The 22,655-nt window shown below is 45.5% G+C and overlaps 1 protein-coding gene and 2 pseudogenes across 12 annotated transcripts in view; all 3 read right to left on the minus strand.

The window, feature by feature from the left end:
• Positions 1-22,655, minus strand: part of PHKA1 (phosphorylase kinase regulatory subunit alpha 1) — an 828,488-nt gene that overhangs the window by 87,302 nt on the left and 718,531 nt on the right. The gene's annotated exons all lie outside the window — the stretch shown is intronic.
• LOC134952776 (5S ribosomal RNA) lies at positions 12,619-12,737 on the minus strand (annotated as a pseudogene).
• On the minus strand, positions 14,518-14,636 carry LOC134952480 (5S ribosomal RNA; annotated as a pseudogene).

The raw sequence follows: 22,655 nt of genomic DNA on the forward strand, positions 1-22,655 counted from the left end.
CAATGCCGAGACACCCCGGGCAGCCGCCCAAGAAGATCCCACCTTACGAGTAGAGTGGGCCTTAACAGATTTTGGACACGGCAGTCCTGCCGTAGAATAAGCGTGCTGGATAGTGAACTGAATCCAGCGAGAAATAGTCTGCTTAGAAGCAGGACACCCAATTTTCTTGGGATCATATAGGACAAACAGAGATTCCGACTTTCTGTGACGAGAGGTTCTCTTCACATATATCTTCAGAGCCCCTACAACATCCAATGACACGGATGTAATTGAGGAGTCAGTAGCCACTGGCACCACAATAGTTTGGTTGATATGAAATGCCGACACAACCTTCGGAAGAAACTGCTGACGTGTCTGGAGCTCAGCTCCATCTTCGTGGAAGATCAAGTAAGGGCTTTTACAGGATAAAGCCCCCAATTCGGACACGCGTCTAGCAGAAGCTAAGGCCAACAACGTGACTGCCTTCTATGTAAGAAATTTGACCTCAACCTCCTGTTGAGGCTCAAACCAATCCGACTGGAGGAACTGCAACACCACGTTAAGGTCCCAAGGCGCCGTAGGCGGTACAAAGGGAGGTTGGATGTGCAGAACTCCCTTTAAAAAAGTCTGAATCTCAGGGAGGGCAGCCAATTGTTTCTGGAAGAAAATGGATAGGGCCGAAATCTGGACCTGCACAGAACCCAACCTCAGGAAACTTCTTGGATTAACACCAAGAGACATATTTCTTCCAAATACGATGGTAATGTTTAGACGTTACACCTTTCCTAGCCTGTACCAGGGTAGGAATGACCTTCTTCGGAATGCCCTTCCGAACAAGTATCAGGCGCTCAACTTCCATACCGCCAAACGTAGCCGCGGTAAGTCTTGATAGGCGAACAGCCCCTGCTACATTAGGTCCTCCCGAAGAGGAAGAGGCCTCGGTTAGATTCTAGACTTTTTCTGGATTCCGCGTTGGCCGACCACTGGCGCAGCTACAGTCTCCGACGAGCTGAAACAGACATGGAAGAGATTCCCGCAGCCATGGAACCCAGGTTTTCATGGATTCTACCATAAAACCTGCTGAATCATGTATGTTGCATAAAAATAATGCAACATCATCCTTATCCATCGTATCCAAATCCTCAAGTAAGGTAGCCGTCCACTTTACTATAGCCTTTGCAATCCATGCACTAGCAATAGTGGGACGTAATATGACCCCTGAAGCAGTGTACATTGATTTAAGTGTGTTATCAATTTTTCGATCAGCCGGCTCCTTTAAGGCGGTAGATCCTGGAACAGGCAAAACCACCTTCTTTGAGAGTCTGGACACAGATGCGTCAACAATCGGCGGGTTTTCCCATTTTTTTCTATCCGCCTCAGGGAAAGGAAACGCCACCTGTATCCTTTTAGAGACCTGGAATTTTTTCTCAGGGTTTTCCCATGCTTTCTCAAATATAGCATTCAATTCCTTTGACGCAGGGAAGGTTAGCGAGGCTTTTTTATTTTCAGTGAAAAAGGCCTCCTCAACCTGTTCAGGTGTGGTATCATTAATATTCAACACATCCCTGATAGAGGCTATCATCAATTGAACCCCCTTGGCAAGAGATGCGGACCCCCGCAACACATTCCCATCACAGTCTGTGGTGTCAGAATCGGTATCCGTGTCATCTTGCGTGACATGCACAAGCGCACGCTTATGGGGGTATATAGCAGAGCGTCCGGAGGTACCAGAAACCGGCCATACTGCCATAGAGCTCTGTAATACCCTGGTTGCAGATTCATTACTTGCAACCCTGTCAGAAATCTGAGAAATCCAAGATTTGATAGAGGAAAACCACTCAGGCTCCCTTGCTGGTATCTGTGCTAACCAGTGCTATCCTGATTACATGGAATGGGATCATCCTGGGAGGAAAAATCCTCTGCAGCATATGACACAATGTCCCTGGACATAGCTAAAGGAGAACACCAAACACTCTACTCACACACAGGTGAGGGCAGACATCCCCCCCCCCCCAAGAATAGCAAGAGAGACACAGAGATTGGAGCCAACCCACACACAGCGCTTTTACCAAAGGGAGACCCCTTGTCAGCGCTGACTGTGCACCTTAATAGGACACACAGTTGTATTACAGCCTCCTCCCCCCCCCCCCCCCCCTTCTACAACCCCCTGGTACCGTTTACAGATAACTGGAGTTGCTGTGGAGGCACCTGATTCTTCTCAGCGCTGTGCAGGCAGGAAAATGGCGCTTAAACGCTGCTGGGTCCATTCTGAGAAGCTCCGCCTCCTTAATGGCGCTGTCTTCCCGCTCTTCATGGATTATACCGGCCTGAGGAATTAGTGCTGGCTGAGATCCGGGGACCCCGACAGGCTTCTGGACCAGTGTAGGGCAGGCATTCCCAACCACGGTCCTCAAGGCACACTAACAGTACAGGTTTTAGTGATATCCAGGCTTCAGCACAGATGACTTAATTAGTAGCTCAGTTATTTTGATTTAACCATCTGTGCTGCAGCCTGGATATCACTAAAACCTGCACTGTTGGTGTGCCTTGAGGACCGTGGTTGGGAATGCCTGGTGTAGGGCATCGCGCTGGCTCAGGGCGCACCTCACAGCGCCACACCATGTACCGATGAGCCATCCCCGGGCTGCGCTCCTACCCTGTGCCGCCATCTTCACACCGACCCAACCTGCTTGCTAGGGGGGTCGGTGTCTTACTCGCCACCGATTCTTCAGCTCTGCTGCAAGGGGGTGGTGGCATGCTGCTGGGGCGAGCGGTCCCCTGTGGCGGAGAACGATCAGACCCCTTTGGAGCTCAGTGTCCAGTCAGCGGAGACAGTGGCTCTGATCCTGCAGGGCGGACACTGCTCCCCCCCTCAGTCCCTCGCTGCAGGGAGGCTGTTGCCAGCAGCCTCCCTGTAAAATAATAACTCTAAAAAAAAACATTTACCAGGAAAATTCAGAAGATCTCCCCTAAACTGAGTCTGGTAGGAGGGGCATTGAGGGAGGAGCCAGCCCACACCCTCAAACATCTTAAAGTGCCAATGGCTCCTGGTGGACCGGTATATAGCCCATGGTACTAATGTGAACCCCAGCATCCTCTAGGACATAAGAGAAAACAAGAATGGCCAGTGCAAATTGTCACCACGCCCTAAGACACATTTTAGCCTAGCATCCCTCAAGTAACCTTAAGTACATCTGTGGATGTAGGCTTGGTCAAATCCTTCTGTCTCTTCATGTAATCCCAGACAGACTTGGGGGCCATATCAAAACTTCCAGGACTCTTTACTCTTCTTTACACTTAAGATAGTTCTTAATGACATAGGCTGTATGTTTGGGGTCGTTGTCCTGCTGTAGAATAAATTTGGAGCCAATCAGACGTCACCCTGATGGTACTGCATGATGGATATGTACCTGCTTGTATTTTTTAAAATTGAAGCACAAAGAAACGGGCAAGGTTGAGGATCGTAGATACAGTGGTCGGTCAAAACTTAGAGGAATCAGGAAACTTAGAGCATCAGATGAAAGACACATCATGCTGACTTCCCTTCAAAATTGGAAGCTGTCCAGCAGTGCCATCAGCTCAGACCTGGCAGAAACCAGTGGGATCCAGGTACGCTTATCTACTGTTCAGAGAAGTCTGCCAGAAGTGGTCTTCATGGAAGAATTGCAGACAAAAAGGCATATGTTCGATATGGAAAGTCCAAGTGACTCAACCATGTACGAAAACATAGGAACTGGGGAGCAGAAAAATGGTAGCAGGTGCTCTGGACTGATGAGTCAAATTTTTAAATATTTGGCAGTAACAGAAGGCAGTTAAGTTGCTGAAAGGCTTGAGAGCATGCGGAGCAGTGAAGCGTTGTGGAGGTTCCTTATAAGTTTGGGGCTGCACTTCAGCAAATAGAGTTGGAGGTTTGGTCAGTATTAATGGTGTCCTTAAAGCTGAGAAATACTGGCAGGTACTGATCCATCATGCAGTAGCATCAGGGAGGTGTCTGAGTGACTCCAAATGTATTCTGCAGCAGGACAATGACCCCAATCATGTAGCCAATGTCATTAAGAACTACAGTATCTTCAACGTAAAGAAGAACAAGGAGTCCTGGAAGTGATGACATGGCCCCCACAGAGCACTGTTCTCAACATCATCGAGTCTGTCTGGGATTACATTGAGAGAAAGAAGGATTTGAGCAAGCTTACGTCCACAGAAGATCTGTGGTTAGTTCTCCAAGATGTCTGTAACAACCTACCTGCAAAGTTCCTTCAAAAACTGTGCAAGCGTACCTAGAAGAATTGATGCAGTTTTGAAGGCAAAGGATGGTCACACCAAATATTTATTTGATTTAGATTTTTCTTCTGTTCATTCACTTAGCATTTTGTTAATTAATAAAAATAAACTATTAACATTTCTATTTTTGAAAGCATTCTTACTTTACAGCATTTTTCCATACCTGCCTAAAATTTTTTTTTCTTTTAAACATTACTTGTTATTGAAAGTTTCAACAGTAAATGAGGGTATAGAAAAAAAAGAAAAGGGGAAGACATTAAGGGAGCCAGGTACAATTTAGACATGAAGGTCAAGCCCCAAAGACAGTTTTTACATATCAGTCAGATCAATAGACAAAATATTAATGACCATACGAACAGATGATGGATATAACAAATTTACGAATCTGAATAAGGAGAACATAGAACTGAGAGATAAATTGGACTGTTATAAATAGTTGTGTAACCCATTGTTTCCTTATGTAAATTCCAACTAAACCACTTCATATATACAGAGGTTCGAGAAGAAGAATATTTAACCTATTCTGTTTTGAACAGATAATGCTTATGAACCTTATTCTGAATAGCTGAGATACAAGGTATTGAGTCAGATCTCCACAATTGAGCAATAGAGGCTTTAGTAGCAACCATGTGCCCAAGAATATACCTATCCCCAGAAAAAGCTGTCCAGAACATAAATGGAATAGCGCTGTAGCCGGATCCACCAGAATACCTATTCCAACCACTGTGTTAATCATACAAAACCCTTCTCTCCAGAGCAGCTGTAAAAGAGGACACGCCCAAAAAATGTGGCAAATATAACCAATCTCACCGGATCTTCCTCCAGCAGTATTTAGAAATAGAAGGCCACATTTTATGTTGCTACTCTGGGGTGAAGTATGCCCTCTGAATTAATTTAAAGAACATTTCTGAGCGGTTGATACACGGAGAATTTAAAACAAGTGCTAAAAATGAGATCCCACTCTTCTTCTTGAAAGATCCTGGCTAAATCTCACTTCCACTTAAGTTGAGAACTTAATTTAACCTTCTTGTTGCCTGAGAGATGATACTGAAACCACCAGGAAATTTCACATTTATGCGAGGAAGAATGAAGCCAAGCTTTAATGAAGGATGGAAAAAGTGTTTCCGTAGAGGTGAGGGAAGATTTGACTGGAGCCTCTTTCTCAATTGCAGATATTTGAAAAAGTCCTGCTTTCAAATGTTATAGTGTTCCTGCAGGTGGGTAAAGGACGCTATAATTAGCCCCAATAAAAAGATCTCCTACCGTATGTAAACCACCCCATATCCAATTGTCTAATGTTAAGTTCGAGAGTAAAGCCATTAAGGATTTTAATGACAAAAAAGGGATGGTAAAATTATCTCGTCATTAAAGGAGGCCAACCTATGCCATACCTCAATTGTGGTCTTACTTGTTTTACAAGAATCCAGCAATTTACACGTAGCAGATGGTGGCACCCAAAACAAATCTGGGGGGGGGGGGGGATGCACAGGACGAATGCTGCAACTTTCGATAATAACCCACGGTTTCTGAGCTTCCAACTCAAACCAATCTCTAGCTTGACTCAAGAGACATGAAGAAATATTCGTTATGGTAAAACATACCATTGATAACATTATTTCTCCTAACATTGCTTTCGGCCTCCCAGCATGCAACTGGCCCATCCATATATCCCCGCCTCCTGGCTCAGGCAAATCAGTTGTTTTTCCAACGTTCAAGTCAGGAGCATCATAGAGAGCCCTAATCAGGCGAGAAGAACACAGATGCACACCCTTCCGTACAAGAAGGAAGAGGTTAGTGAGTGAAAGGATCCTCAAATCAGGTGCGTCAGGGTGGGATCCCTGTGGATCCTGTTAACTTAGGAGAAATAAGGTTATCAACTGTAAGTTTTACCATAACAAATATTTATCCGGCAGGGTCCACAGGTTATCCACAGGATAACACTGGGTTGTCCCAAAGCAATTTAGTGGTGGGGACGCTCCTGATTGGACAGGAGAATCCTTCACCCAAATTCAGCGTCCTGAGAGGCAAAGGTATCCAAGGCATAATGTCTAGTGAATGTGTTAATGGAAGACCATGTGGCTGCCTCACATATCTATTCTGCTGAAGCACCACATTGTGCTGCCCATAACGGACCTACCTTATGAGTAGAGTGAGCAGACAATTTAGCTGGAACAGGGAGATCAGCTTAAGAGTATGCTTCTGAAATTGTCATCCAAAGCTACTTTACCAGTGTCTGCTTATCAGCAGGCCATCCTGTCTTGTGAATTTCGTAGAGAACGAAGAGAGTGTCTGTCTTTCTGAAGGCACTGGTACGATCCACGTAGATCCTTAAGGCACGGACTACGTTCAACGACGCATCTCCCGCAAAAAGCTCTGGTCCCCGGACGGTCGGGACTACAATTTCTTCGTTAAGGTGGGATTTAGATACCTAGATACCCAGATTTGGTCCCAAGAACCGCTCTATCTGGATAAAAAATCAGAAATGGAGATTGACATAACAATGCCCCTAAATTTTAAACTCTTCTAGCTGAAGGAAAGGCCAGTAGAAAGAGAACTTAAGCTGTCAACCATTTAAGATCCAAACTTTTTAGTGGATCAAATGGGGCAACTTGAAGGGCCTTTAGGACTAAACTTAAGGCACTGCAGGAGGAACAAAAGGAGGTTGAATCAGCAGCATTTTCTGAAAAAAAGTACACACATCCTGTAGGTTAGCAATTTCCTTTTGGATCCATACAGTTATTGCTGACACTTGTACTCTCAAGGAGCCACCCGCAGACCTTAGTCCATTCCTGCCTAAAGAAATGCCAAGACTCTGAAATTCTGAAACCTAAGGTCAAATTTCCAGTCACTGCACTACTGAATATAGGCTTGCCATATTCAGTGATAATGCAAGTTAAGGAAGGTTTCCTTATTCTGAGCATTTTTTAAAAATTACCTGATGTGAGATCCTCTTGCTTTCAGGATGGAAGTCTCAAGAGCCACGCCGTCAAATACAGTTGATCCAAGTGCTTGTAATAGCAAGGACCCTGAGCCAGTAGATCTGGATGTTGAGGGAGTAGGAATGGAGCAGCCATCGACATCCTCTGCAGATCTGTGTAACACTGCCTTCTGGACCAAGCCGGAGCTATTAGTATCACGGCACCCTTGCCTTGTCTTACCTTTCACATCACCCTGGGTTTCAGGATGATTGGTGGAAATACATAAGCCAGATAAAAGTTCTGGGATCCTTTGCTCTTAACGCGTATGCGGAAAAGGAGATTTATGGTAGACCTACCATGGTCAAATCTCTTTCTGTGAGGTACACTGGGTTCCACAGGGAATACATTAGGGTGCAGAAATGGATCTTGATCCAGAGGCACCAACAGGCTAAAGATTTAGATTGTCCCAAGATGCATTGCAGGGCCTCCTCTATAACCCCGCCTACAGGCACTGTGAGCTCAGTTTTGTTTACCAGTCCAATGCAGAAGCAGGTAAAAGAGAAGGCAGATGTTAGTCACATAGAACCACGTTCTCACGACAGGAGAAGGGACCAGCGACTAATGCCATACAAACCCATAGAAGCTAGGTGAGTTAGGGTGGGCGCCCATGGTAACTCTACCATAAATCTCCTTTTCTGCAGCAGGGTACACTGTGTTCCACATGGAATACAATTGGGATGTCCTAAAGCAGTTCCTCAAGGGAGGGGATGCACCTTAGAGCATCCTGGGAGGTGGAAGTATCAAAGGCATAGAACCTAATAAACCTGTTAGCTGAGGACCACGTAGCCGCCTTGCATAATTGTTCTGCGGACGCGCCACGACAGGCTGCCCAAGAGGGTCCAACAGACCGAGTAAAATGGGCTTTAATAGCAGTAGGAGCTGGGAGTCCAGCCTGTGCATAAGCTTGTGCAATCACCATTCTAATCCATCTGGCCAAGGTTTGCTTATTTGCAGACAAGCCACGTTTGTGGAAACCAAACAGTACGAATGGAGGCAGTCTTCTCCACATATATACGGAGAGCCCGTACCACATCCAAAGACCATTCTTTGGAGGCCAAGTCGGAAGAGATGAAGGCTGGAACCACAATCTCTTGATTAAGGTGAAAAGATGACACCACCTTAGGTAAATAACCAGGGAGAGTTCTAAGATGGAGCCACAGGAGGGACATAGGGAGGCTAAATCAGAGTACGTGACTGTATGAACATTAGGTATAGACACAATTTTTCTCTGAAACCACACCGACAAGGCAGATATGTGAACCTTGAGAAAGGCCAGACGAAGTGCTAAATCCAAGCCTTGTTGCAAAAAAGACAGAAGTCTGGAAGTACTAAACTTGGAAGCATCATAACTCTTAACAGCACATCAGGTGAAGTAAGAATTCCAGACCCTTTAATAAACCCGTGCAGAAGCCGGTTTCCGGGCCTTTAGCATAGTTTGGATAACCGCCTCGGAGAATTCTTTGGCCCTCAGGAGTGAAGCTTCAAGAGCCACGCCACCAAAACCAGTCTGGCCAGGTCCGGATATACACAAGGGCCCTGAACGAGGAGGTTTGGGTGTTGAGGAAGGAGAAGAGGACGCTCTATCGAGAGACCCTGCAGGTCTGAGAACCAATGCTGTCTGGGCCATGCTGGAGCGACTAGGAGAAGTATTCCTCTTACTTGCTTGAACTTCCTCAGTACACTGGGCAGGAGTGACACTGGAGGGAACACGTACGGCAGCCGAAAGGTCCATGGAATTGCCAGTGCATCCACGAACGCTGCTTGAGGATCCCTTGTTCTTGAGCCGAAGACCGGAACTTTGTGATTCTGTCGTGACGCCAATAGGTCTACATCTGGTAGACCCCACTTGTCCACGAGGAGTTGAAAGACTTCCTGATGAAGACTCCACTCTCCCGCGTGTATGCCCTTGTTGAAGTCAAAAATATCACACGCACACTTCACGTGCAAACACCACACAGAGTGGCCTCTGTGATTGCGCGTTTTTGACATGCGTACGCATACACGCACGCTACGTACACTGGTTCACAAGCTCTGTGTATTGGCACGTGGTATGAGTATATACGGTAGCATACGCATTCACACAGAAAAGCTACAAAGACATATTCAATATTCAATTCATATAGTGCACAATTTACACACAGTCTCCACACACATGGCCAGCAAGTTACATTTACTGAAAGGGCAGAACAATAGCGATATCTAGCTTTACAGGATGTGAGGGGACAGAACAAGGGTAGGACTTAGTGTTTGGTATCCAGATGTGCTTGACCTATGAAGTGCTGCAGCCCTTGAAGTACTCTAAAAAGCTTTTTCAGGGCTGCACCCCTGTTAAGTGACCTGCTTCATGCAGGCATCAACTCTAAAACTGAGCTCACAGTGCCTGGAGGTGGGGTTATAGAGGAGGCCCCGCAATGCATCCTGGGACAGTCTAAAGCTGTAGCCTGTTGGTGCCTCTGGATCAAGATCCATCTCTACACCCCAATGTATTCCCTGTGGAACCCAGTGTACCCTGCTGCAGAAACTTTATTGCTCTGACGGGACGCCATGAGATCTATCTCCGGTAACCCACATTGTCTACCAGAGTTTGTAAGACTTTGGGGTGTAAAGCCCATTCGTGCACTGAGAAAATCCGCTTCCCAGTTTAGGACTCCCAGAATGAATACTGCGGACAAGGATGGATAATGAAGATCGGCCCACCTTAACGTGTGACTTACCTTCTTCATTGTGTTTTGGCTGCGAGTTCCTCCCTGATGGTTGAGGTATGCTACCGCCATTGCATTGTCCGAACGGATTTGAACTGGTTTCCCCTCAAGGATGTTCTTTGCCTGAATAAGTGCCATATATCTGCCCGAAGTTCCAATATATTTATTGGCAGGAAACTGTCTTCCTTGGTTCACTGCCCCTGGAAGCAACTCCTTCCTAACACTGCTCCCCAGCCCTGAAGGCTAACATCTGTTGTCAGAGTTTCCCAATCTGATATCCAAAGGAGTCTCCCTTTGTCCAGTCTACTGACCTCCTTACTTCCAGAGGAAGGACCATTATCTGCGTTTTTATTGTCTGATGAAAACCATTCCACTTGGAAAAGATCAGACGTTGCAGATGTATCGAGAGGAACTGAGTATACTCCATCATGTCGAATGTTTACACCATCAATCCCATCACACGCATTGCCGTTTATGAGCCAATCGTATCACTGCAAACAATCTGTTGTCTGTTGTTGCACACGACACTGAAGCCATTCCTGAGATTGTGCCAGGATTAATAAATTGTTGAGGTTTGAAAAAATCCTTATCCCTTGCCGACGGAGATAACATGCCACTACCACCATCATTTTGGTGAATACTCTGGGAGCTGTGGTCAGTTAAAATGGTAGTACCTAAACTGTAAAATGTTGCTGAAGGAAAGCAACTTAAGATAGCACTGATGGGACAGTGCTATGAGCATATGTAGGTAAGCCTGCTGGATATTCAGGAATACCATAAAATACCTCCAGCTCCATGGCCAAAATAATGGAACATAAATATACGTTATGGTAAGAACTTACCGTTGATAGCGGTATTTCTCCTATGTCCACAGGTTTCCACAGGATAACAAATGGGATATGATGGAGCGACAGCGGATTGGCACCAAACGATCCCAAGCTTTCAGTCCTCCCAGTATGCAATGGGCCCGTCCATATATCCCCGCCCACTGGCTCAGTCAAATCAGTTGGATTCCAAAGCATTTAGGCAGGAGTTTTATGTAGAACCCTATTAAGGCGAGAAAAACACACATGCACACCCTTCCATGCAAGAGGGAAGAGTTTAGTGAGTATAAAGATCCTCAAATCAGGTGCGTCAGGATGGGATCCCTGTGGAAACCTGTGGACATAGGAGAAATACCGTTATAAGCGGTAAGTTCTTACCATAATGTATATTTCTCCGGCAGGGTCCACAGGTTATCCACAGGATAACAGATGGGATTTTCCCAAAGCAATTTTTAGTGGTGGGGACGCTCCTGATTAGATAGGAGAACCTTACGCCCGAATTCAGCATCATGAGAGGCAAAAGTATCCAAGGCATAATGTCTAATGAATGTGTTATTGGAAGACCATGTGGCTGCCTTACATATCTGTTCTGCTGAAGCACCATGTTGTGCTGCCCATGAAGGACCTACCTTACGTGTAGAGTGAGCAGAGACATTAGCCGGAACAGGGAGATCAGCTTGAGAATATGCTTCTGAAATAGTCATTCGAAGCTTCTTGCTAGCGTCTGTTTAGTAGCAGGCCATCCCCTCTTGTGATGAAGAGAATCTGTCTTTCTGATGGCACTGGTACGATCCACGTAGATTCTTAATGCCCGAACTACTTTCTACGTTCAGCGACGCATCTCCCGCAGAAAATCACGATTTCTGAAAACCGGGACCACAATTTCTTCATTAATGCGGAATCTAGACCCCACCTTAGGAAGATACCCAGACATAGTTCTGAGAACTACTTTATCTGGATAAACATCAGACAAGGAGATTACATGACCGTGCTCCTAAATCTGACACTCTTCTAGCTGATGCCATAGTCAGCAGAAAGAGAACTTTAGCTGTCAACCATTTAAAATCCACTTTATTTAGTGGTTCAAACAGAGCAACTTGAAAGGCTTTGAGGACTAGACTTAAGTCCCCAGGCACTGTAGTAGGAACAAAAAGGAGGTTGAATGCGCAGCATTCCCTGGAAAAAATGCGCACATCCTGCAATTTGGCAATTTTCTTTCGGAACCATACAGTCAATGCTGACACTTGCATTCCCAAGGAAGCCACCTTAAATCTTTATCCATTTCTGCCTGAAGGATTGCTAGAACCCTGGGTCCATACCTCTTCTACTGCACCAATGAATATAGGCTTGCTATATTTGGTGATAAATACGAGCCAAGGAAGTTTTCCTTGCAATGAGCATCTGTGAGAATCCTCTGGACTTCAGGTATATAAATTTCAAGAGCCACGCCGTCAAGACAGTCGATCCAGATATCTGTGATAACAAGGGCCCTGCCTTAGTAGATCTGGGCGTAGAGGAAACAGAAATGGCATTCGACATTTTCTGCGGATTGTGTACCAACGCCTTCTGGGCCAAGGCAGAGCTGTTAGAATCTTTGCTGTATTTTCCTCACTATCCTGGATAGCAGGATGATTTGAGTAAACACAAGTGAAATGAACTTCCCATTAAAAAGACGTCCACAAAGATCACTCCCTGATCCTTTGTTCATGACCCGATTATGGGCTCTTTGTTGTTCAGATGGGACTCCATGAGATCTATCTCTGGCCAACCCCACTTGTCTACCAGAGTCTGAAATGACTTTAGTGTGCAAAGCCCATTCGCTTACCTGAATGGCGTGTCGACCGAGAAAATCTATACCTACAGCACCTGGTATTCCCAGGTGGTCTCCCATCCAAGAACAAACCAGGCCCAACACTGCTTAGCTTCCCACATCAGATGAGATTGGACATATCCAGTGTGACACAGCTGTAGATCTCTTCAGTTTAGGACTCCCGGGACGAACACTGCGGACAAGGCTGGAAGACACTTTAGTATGTGACTTACCTCTTCCTTGCTTGAAGGTTGAGGTACACTACTGCCATTTCCTTGTCCTTGCGGATCTGGACCGGTTTTCCTTTAGGAGTGTTCCGTGCCTGAATCAGGACCCAGTGTATGGCCCGAAGTGCTAACAGGTTTATTAGCAGGCAACTTTCTTTTGTGGTCCATAGTCCCCGGAATCATATTCTTCCGGACAATGGCCACCACAGCCCTGAAGATTGGCATTTTGTTGTCAGGACCTCCCAACCTGATATCCAAAAGGGTGTACCCTGGTCAAGATGGAACGTCTGTAGCCCCCCGGCTACTGCCTTTCTTACTTTTCCTGCCAGTACCACATACTTGTATGTGCATTGTCCATCTGGCCTACCAACACCACTTGGTATTCACACGTGGTCTCCTATCAGAGAATTTAAACAGGCACAACACTGCTTAACTTCCAACATCAAATGAGATAGGGCATATCCAGTGTGATGCGGCTCTAGATGGAAACAAACGCAGGAGAGGTCTTGAGTGGAACTGCGCACACTCCACCATGTCTATTGTTGACACCATTAAACCCATCATTCGCATTGCTGCGTGAATTGATATTGTTTGACTATGTAACAACTCCCCTAACTTTGCCTTGGATATCTTGTTCCGAGGTAACTATTTTCTGCAAATGTTAATTCAGTACAGCCCCACCGTGAGTCATCCGTTGTTACGAAACCCGAGATGATTTTGACAATTTATGAACCACCCGTGCCTCTGCAGACAAGTTATTGTGTTGTAGATGAGACAGAAACCCTTCCTGTATTTGTACCAGGATAAAAAGGTGGTCAAGGTATGGCAATTTTCTAATCCCCTGCTAGTGGAGATAAACTGCCATAATCATTTTGGTAATTACTCTGGGACTGTGACTAACCCAAACGGTAAGGCCAAAAACTGAAATGTTGCTGAAGGATGGTAAACCTTGAGATAACACTGATGAACAGTGCTATAGGAGCCTGAATGTAAGATTCCTGACTTATCCAGGAATACTATGTAATCTACTGGCTCCCCACCAACTATGGAGTGCCAGGTCTCCATGTGAACCGTGGTACCCAAATTTATCTGTTTAGACTTTTTGAGATTGAGAATGGGGCGAAGGATCCTTTTTGACCGAGGTTGGAGTAAACTCCCCCATTGTGCATGGGTTACCGGAATGACTATTCCTGAAAAAAGCCATTTCTGAACTGCTTCATGCAAATCCCTTGCCTACGCCTCTACCCGAGACGGGCTGAAACAGAAGAACCTTCGAGGAGGATGCTTCTAGAAGGGAAAGCATAACCTAGAGATACCGCTTCTTGCACCCATCTGTGCAAATTGAAGAAGTCGGCCCCCTTCTGGTCTGGAAACTGGCCCTCCTGGGGCTGTTACGTTCCTTTATGACCGACAAGGCCGAAACCGGACCCCTAGGTTTGGGGTTATATGTTTAAGGAAACGTGACCTTCTTGGAGTCTGTTTCTGACTCCAGAATAACTGTTAACTCCTTCCCAAACAGAAACTTCCAGCCAAGACAAAGTTTCCAGAACCTTTTTTGATTCTGAATCAGCTTTCCATGTATGTAAGCCAAACTGCTCTGCGAGCAGCTATTGTTAATGCTGATGTCCTAGAACATTAGTGTCCATATGAGTTATATGGGATTCTTGCTCCCTTGCAGGCGCTGAAAAACCTGTTTTCCAGTACCTCAGCCCAGTGTACCTACAGCACCTGGTATTCCAAGGTGGTCTCCTATCCAAGAACTAACCAGGCCGAACACTGCTTAGCTTCCAAGATCTAGTGAGATTGGGCCTATCCAGCGTGGTGTGGCCGTAGATTGCAAGATGAAGTCATGGCTGGCCTTATGACTGTCCCAGACAAAGATAATATGGTTTATTTTTTGAAAACCATTCCTCTTTTGACGGCAGAGGCCATATAGATTTTTGCACTATCAATGACATGCGTATCTATTTTGGGAGGCACTTTCCTATTTTAAACAGTCCGCAGCTGGAAAAGGATATTGGAATCCCATTTACCGGTAAAATTCTATTTTATTGGGTGTAACCCAAACCTTTTCCTTGAATTCTGCCCTCGTGAGGAGGCCCTTTTTTTGGGACGTTTAAACACAGGTGCCTTATTTTTAACCCCGGCTCTGCTGCCTCTATTGACAGACTAGCCTTTTCTGCTCTCATTTATTCAGCTTATTCATTTAGCTGATACCTTTTACCTGTTCTTCGTATATATAGAGCTTTCATCATCTGATGATTATCACGTGTAGCCTGTGAAGTCTATGATTTATTTACATTCGGTTCATCAGCTTGTCTTATTGGAGAAGCTGTTGAGGATATACCTTAGGTAGTGAGGTGCATGTATGGGTTAAGAGTGCACCCTATTCCTGGTACTGAAGCTGTAAGAATTAACTTTTCAGCTAAACTGGACAAGGTCTGTGCAAACATCGCCCCATTGGGTCTATCTCTACCTGATGTAGATCAGGGATGTAATATGCTAAACAGCAAACCATTTTACATATAAACAGTCCTGTACCAGATCATAAAGGATAATACAGTTTTTGCAAACAATATACGAGTGTTGGTGCACGTTTACCGCTCTTAGACATGATAAATAATCAGCACTTTCACAGTATACTACACAATTTGTGATTGTAACCACTTTACTTTTCTAAAGTGATATCAAAGTGACCCTCCCATGCACCTGCATTGAGGATTAGAAGATCAACCGACAATCATTTATATTAGGTCAGCAATCACACTAGCAGTCAGTCACATGTTATATATTAGTCATATGAGCATATTATCAACTACAAACACATTTCAAATTATGTAGGAGTACATATTACTGAATTCTGTTCTATACAGATCTTTAATGTATCCAGATTCATTGCGAAGAAAACCACAGTAATGTACACAGACTCATATGCAATAGGCACTAAAGTTAACTATTCATACTGACAAAAAGAAGACAGAAATTTAGGGCTGTATAACCTGTACTCAGTAGAGTGGGATACAGGGAGACTCGCCCAACTTCCAGGATCGATCAATACGTAAGCGAACGCTGAGCGGATCCAGATGCTACTAGTGTACACTGCCGCTCTGGGAACATTTAGTGAACACAGACGCACTGTGCAAGCAGACGCACCGGTCACACCTCCTCGCGGTAGTGCTTAGTGTACACAGACGCAGCGGCCTATGCTGCGACCGAGAACCCTCATGGTAGCGTCTGAGATAGAAGTGAGGCAATCAGTTCATGGCGGGAGACCGACGAAAACTGGTCATGAACTGGGGGGGAGGGGTGACCAAGAGAGCATCTGACTCCCCATTGCTGACATCAACCCTAGGGAACGCAGCCTCATGCTACTCCTGGTGCCTTATGATCCTTATGGCCTAGCGCTGGAGCACCCGTGGTGTTTGGTAGTCTCCTCCCAATACAGTGCGGCTGTGTCCGTTATTCCTCTACTAAGTGGAACCGATGCCTTACCTTCTTCCCGTGCTCTGGCCACAGTCTGGTAATGTCTGCTGGACCTGCTAGTATATCCGACACAGACTCCCGTCGAGACAGCACTTGTACCGTTGGTAAGCGTTGTTGCGAGCCGGTGGAGAGTTGTTGGAGCGACTCTTTCCAATATGCGTGTAAGACGCTGTTAGCAAAGATCACTCAGAAAGCATAGTAAGACTATAAAAATAAATTAATAAAGCTTAGGGCTGCCAAACAACAGCAGCCCTGTGACCATGGTCCGGCTCCTGCCGCACCAAACAAAAAAAATTATTTGCCTGAGCCAGTGGGCGGAGATATATGCATCCTGGGAGGACTGAAAGCTTGTGATTGTTTGGTGCCAATCCACTGTCGCTCCATCATATCCCATTTATTATCCTGTGGACCCTGCTGGAGAAAGTCTCCATATGAACACGAGGCACCCAATGTATTAGTTGAGCACTTTGAGATCGAGAATGGGCTGGAATGACCCATTTGGCTTCTGGACTAGAACTAGGTTGTAATTAACCCTGTCCTCGTTGTGCAGGAGAAACTGGATTATTCCTCCTGACTGAAGCAACTGCTGAACTACCTCTTGCAAAGCCATGGGCTGGTACAAAAAAACCTTTGAGGAGGGTGTTTCTTGAAAGTAAATGCATAACCGTGAAATACTTCTTCTTGCACCCAGGCATCTGTGGTAGACTGCTACCAAATCTGTGAAAACTGAAGAAGTCGGCCTCCCACCCTGGGGTTCCCCAGGTGAAGGCCCGCACCATCAGGCTGATGGCTTATCTTCTGATCTGGAGCCGGTCCTCCGGTAGTCCAATGCTTTTTAGTCTTACCAGACTTTTTGGATTGGAATGGTTTGCAATCACCCTTTTTGTGTGGAAGGAAACTGCACTTTCTTGGAGTCTGCTTCTGACTCCAAAATACTGTTTAACTCTTTACCAAAAAGAATATCTCCAGTAAAAAAGCCAAAGACTCCAGAACCTTCCTGAATTCTGAGTCAGCTTTCCATGTACGTAGCCAAACTGCTCTGCGAGCTGCTACTGCTGAAGCCTGAGAGGCAGTTGTACCCATATCCAAGGCTGCTTCTATAAACGTTGCCGCCTGTTTGATATGTGCAATATGGGATTTTTACTCTGTAGATGCCACTGAAAGATCCTCCTCCAATGCATCAGCCCAGGCTGCCACTGCTTTCGCCATCCAGGCTGAAGCCACGGCTGGTCTTATGATTGCCCAAGACAAGGAAAAAATGTTTTTTTTTACAAAACCATCGACACTCCTATCCGTGACATCAGGTAATGTGGATTTTCACACCTATCTAATGACATGCGTATCTACATTGGGATCTACCTCCCTTTTTAAACAGTACCCAGCCGGAAGAGGATAATTGGAATTCCATTTCCTTGGAATTCTAAACTTCTTACTTGGCGTAACCCAAAGCCTTTTGAATAATTTTCATCAGCTGTTCTGACCCAGGAAACTCAGTCCTAACTGTTTTGGGACGTATAACACAGGTGCCTTAGATTTTAACACAAGCTCTGCTGCCTGTTCAAAGGATAAAATGGCTTTCATTGCCCTAATTAGCTCAGATATATCCACTGAGCTGAGAATTTCCTCCTTGTCCCCATATGCAGACCCGGAGTGTGATGATGAGCCCTTTATCTGAAACATGTGTAGACTGTGAAGATGTTGCTTCATGTCTATGTGATTTACTTACCACCGGCCTTTCAGCCTGTTTCTGTTGAAAGGCTGCCACTTCCCCTGCTGGATGTAATAACCCAAGGTGGAATGCTGCATGTAAGGGTTAACAGTATAACCTATCCCTGGTACAGAAGCTGGCATTAACCGCTCAGCTATACTGGATAATGTCTGTGCAAAAGTAGCCCATGGGGATTCATCTTGAACCCGTGCCTGCCTTTGATTATTCAAGAGGCTTTGGTGAAAGCTAAAACAATTTGCACATAATCCATTTTAAACCAGAACCTGAGAGGTTAACTCTGCTTTGCAAGACAGCATGACATGAGTGTTGGTGCTGCTGTGGAGAGCGTATTTTCCGCACCCTTGCCGCTCTTAGACATGATAAATAAATCACACACCTGTACAGTGTTACTACATAATTTATGACTGTAATCACTTTCAAATTTGTTAAAGTGACATACAATCCGACCTCACCCTGCTTTGCACCATCATTGAGGATCAAAATACACAGAGAACTGACAGAATTATAGTAAAGTCAGCAATCACAGCGGCAATCAGTCACAGGTTATACATTTGTATAATGAGCAATATGAGCACATAATCATCTACAAATACATTTCAAGTATGTAGGAGAACATATTACTGCATTACCTTATATAAGAGGTTTAAACGTATTCAGTTGCTCAGTGAGAGAAAAATAGGATTTTAATTACCTGCCGGTAAATCCTTTTCTCGTAGTTCGTAGAGGATGCTGGGGTCCATTTTAGTACCACGTGGGGTATAGACGGTTCTGCAGGAGACTTCGGCACTTAAAGACTTTTCAACAGTGTGAACTGGCTTCACCCTCTATGCCCCTCCTCCAGACCTCAGTATAGGAACTGTGCCCGAGGAGACGGACATTATCGAAAGAGGAATTACTATTAAACTTGTGGCGAGATTCACACCAGCTCACACCATTCATAAACAACATGTCGGCTAAAATGGCCTTAAACATAAGTCATGCCAACCAGCATGCATAACGCAACAGCAACAGCTGTTAACAACTGAACACATGAAAAAAATGTGCAGAAAGATAAACGTAATCAGCAGGAAAAATGAGCACTGGGCGGGCGCCCAGCATCCACTATGGACTACGAGAAAAGGATTTACCGGCAGGTAATTAAAACCCTATTTTCTCTTATGTCCTAGAGGATGTACCATGGGGAGATACCAAAGCTCCCAGTACGGGTGGAAAATGCTAATGTTCCTGCAGAACTGACTGACCAAATTGAAGGCCGTCAGCAGCTAAGGTGTCAAACTTATAAAACTTATCAAATGTGTTTGCACACAACCAAGTAGCTGCTCGGTAGATTTACAAAGCCGAGACCCCCCGGGCAGCCACCCAGGACAAACCCACTTTCCTTGTAGAGTGAGCTTTTACCAAAGTCGGTAACGGCAATCCTGCCGTGGAATCAGCGTGCTGAATGGTATTTCTGATCCAGCGCGCAATAGTCTGCTTAGAAGCAGGACCGCCATCTTGTTGGGGTCATAGACGATAAACAGAGATTCTGTTTTCCTTATCCAAGCCATTCTTGCAACATAAGTCCTCAGCGCTCTGATGACATCCAAGGACTTTGAGACAGCTGAGGTGTCAGAAGCTACTGGCACCACCACTGGTTGGTTGATATGAAAAGAAAACACAACCTTCGGAAGAAAGTGCTGACGTGTTCTCAGTTCAGCCCTATCTTCATGAAATTTCAAATAAGGACTCTGTGACAGAGCTCCTAACTCAGACACTCGTCTGCCTGAAGCCAAGGTCAACAGCATGACCACTTTTCAAGTGAGAACTTTAACTCCACCTCTTGCAGAGGCTCAAAACAGTCCGATTTAAGGAACTGCAACAGCACATTAAGATCCCATGGCGCCGCAGGAGGCACAAAGGGAGGTTGGATGCACAGAACCCATTTCACGAACGTCTGGACCTCAGGAAGAGAAGCCAATTGTTTCTGAAAGAAAACTAACAAGGCCGAAATCTGAACCTTGATAGATCCTAATCTCAATCCAGCATCCACACCTGCCTGTAGAAATAGGAGAAGTCGTCCTAATTGAAACTCCACCGCAGGAGACTTCTTGGATACACACCAAGATACATATTTTCTCCAAATACGATGGTAATGTTTGGACTTTACCCCTTTCCTGGCCAGAATAAGTGTGGAAATGACTTCATTGGGAATACCCTTACGGGCTAGGATCTGGCGCTCAACAGCCATGCTGTCAAACGCAACCGCGGTAAGTCCTGATAAACGGCCCCTGCTGAAACAGGTCCTCGCGAAGAGGAAGAGGCCGTGGATCTTCCATTAATAACTCTTGAAGATCTGGATACCAAGCCCTCCTTGGTCAGTCTGGAGCAATGAGTATTGCTCAAACTTCTGTTCTTCTGATGATCTTGAGAACTTTTGCAATAAGTGGAAGTGGAGGGAACAGATACACCAACCGAAACACCCACTGGGTCACCAGTGCATCTATTGCTATTGCTTGTGGGTCTCTTGACCTGGACCAATATTTCTGAAACTTCTTGTTGAGGAACACCCCAACAACTTGCCACCTCCGCAAAGACTTCTGGGTGGAGGCCCCATTCTCCTGGATGGAGATCGTGTCTGCTGAGGAAGTCTGCTTCCCAGTTGTCCACTCCCGGAATGAAAATTGCTGACAGAGCTTTTGCATGTCTTTCTGCCCATTGTTGCTCTGCTTTTTGTTCCACCTCGACGGTTTATGTAAGCTACTGCCGTTACATTGTCTGACTGGATCTGTATGGGATGACGTGGAAGGTGTGCCACTTGATGAAGACTTTTGTACGGGTGTGGTTCGTTTTATCGACAGTGTCTAGGTCGACAATGTTTAGGTCGACAGGTCTAAAGGTCGACATGAGGATTTTTTAGGTGTCGTTTTCTTCGTAAAGTGACCGGGATCCATGCTTCGGGCATGGTGCCTTCGCTCCGCTGCCGCTTCGCTCACTTTACCGTTCCAATCGTAGTCCACGTGGATCGTTAAGTATGAAAAAATCCCCCCCCCCAATTTTTAAAAAAAAAACCTCATGTCGACCTTTAGACCTGTCGACCTAGCACATGTCGACCTAGAAACCCTGTCGACCTTCCATCCATGTCGACCTAGTGACTGTCGACCTATAGTGGTCGACCTAAACATTGTCGATCTTCAGACCGGATCCCTTTTGTACACAGCTCTCAACTCCAGAATGTTTATGTGAAGGCGAGTTTCTTAACTTGACCATCTTCCTTGGAAGCTTTCGCCTTGCCTGACTGCTCCCCATCCTCAGAGAGTTGCATCCGTGGTCACCAGGATCCAGGCCTGAATCCCGAACCTGCGTCCCTCCAGGTGGTGAGAAATTTGTAGCCACCACAGGAGTGAAAATCTGGCTTTCGCTGAAAAGGTTATCCTTTGATGCATGTGGAGATGAGACCCGGATCACTTGTCCAGTAGGTCCCACTGGAAGACAATGGAATGGAATCGGCCATATTGTAGCGCCTCGTAAGCCGCTACCATTTTCCCCAACAGGCGAATGCACTGATGAATTGATACTGTTGTTGGTCTCAAACGTTGTTTGACCATGCTCTGGATCTCCTGAGCCTTTTCTACCGGTAGAAATACTCTCTGTATCTCGGTGTCCAGTATCATTCCCAAAAATGATAATCTCATTGTCGGTTTCAACTGCGATTTTGTTAAGTAGATGATCCAACCGTGCTGTTGAAGCACCTTCGGGGACAATGCTATGTTCTGGAGTAGCTTGTCTCTGGATCTCCCTTTTATGAGGAGATCGTCCAAGTATGGAAATATGTCGACTCCTTGTTTGCGAAGGAGAACTATCATCTCCGCCATCACCTTGGTGAATATTCTCGGAGCCGTGGAGAGCCCGAACGGTAATGTCTGAAATTGGTAGTGGCAATCCTGAACCGCAAACCTCAGGTATGCTTGATGTGGCGGGTAAATGGGGACATGCAAGTAAGCATCCTTGATGTGGACAGACACCAGAAATTCCTTTTCTTCCAAGCTGGAAATCACCTCTCTCAAGGATTCCATCTTGAATTTGAACCTTTTCAAATAAAGATTCAGAGATATTAGGTTTAAAATTGGTCTGACCAAGCCATCCGGCTTCGGCACCACAAACAGGCTTGAATAAAAAAAACCTTGGTTTCTTTGTTCGGCATGAACCAAGGCAATTATTTTGTCTTGACATAATTTGTGTATTGCGTTCAGGACATTTGTGCCATCCTGAGCAGAAACTGGCAAGGCTGATTTGAAAAATCGGCATGGGGGAAGGTCTTGAAATTCCAACCTGTAACCTTGGGATACTATCTGTAATACCCAAGGATCCAGGTCTGAGTGAAGCCAGACCTGGCAGAAATATAATAGACGTGCCCCCACCCGATCACACTCCCGCAGAGGAGCCCCAGCGTCATGCTGTGGCTTTTGCAGAAGTAGTTGCTGACTTCTGCTCCGGGGAGCTTGACGGTGTTGTAGATTTTCTACCTTTTCCTCTCCTTTTTGTGACAAAAGGGGTAGTCTTAGCCTTTTTGTACTTGTTGGGCCGAAAGGACTGCATAGTATGAGAATGATATATTTTTTATTTATTTTTTAGCCGGCGTAGCTTCCGACGGAAGAAATAGTTG

The sequence above is a fragment of the Pseudophryne corroboree genome, chromosome 8 (assembly GCF_028390025.1).
Source record: "Pseudophryne corroboree isolate aPseCor3 chromosome 8, aPseCor3.hap2, whole genome shotgun sequence".
Lineage (NCBI taxonomy): Eukaryota > Metazoa > Chordata > Amphibia > Anura > Myobatrachidae > Pseudophryne > Pseudophryne corroboree.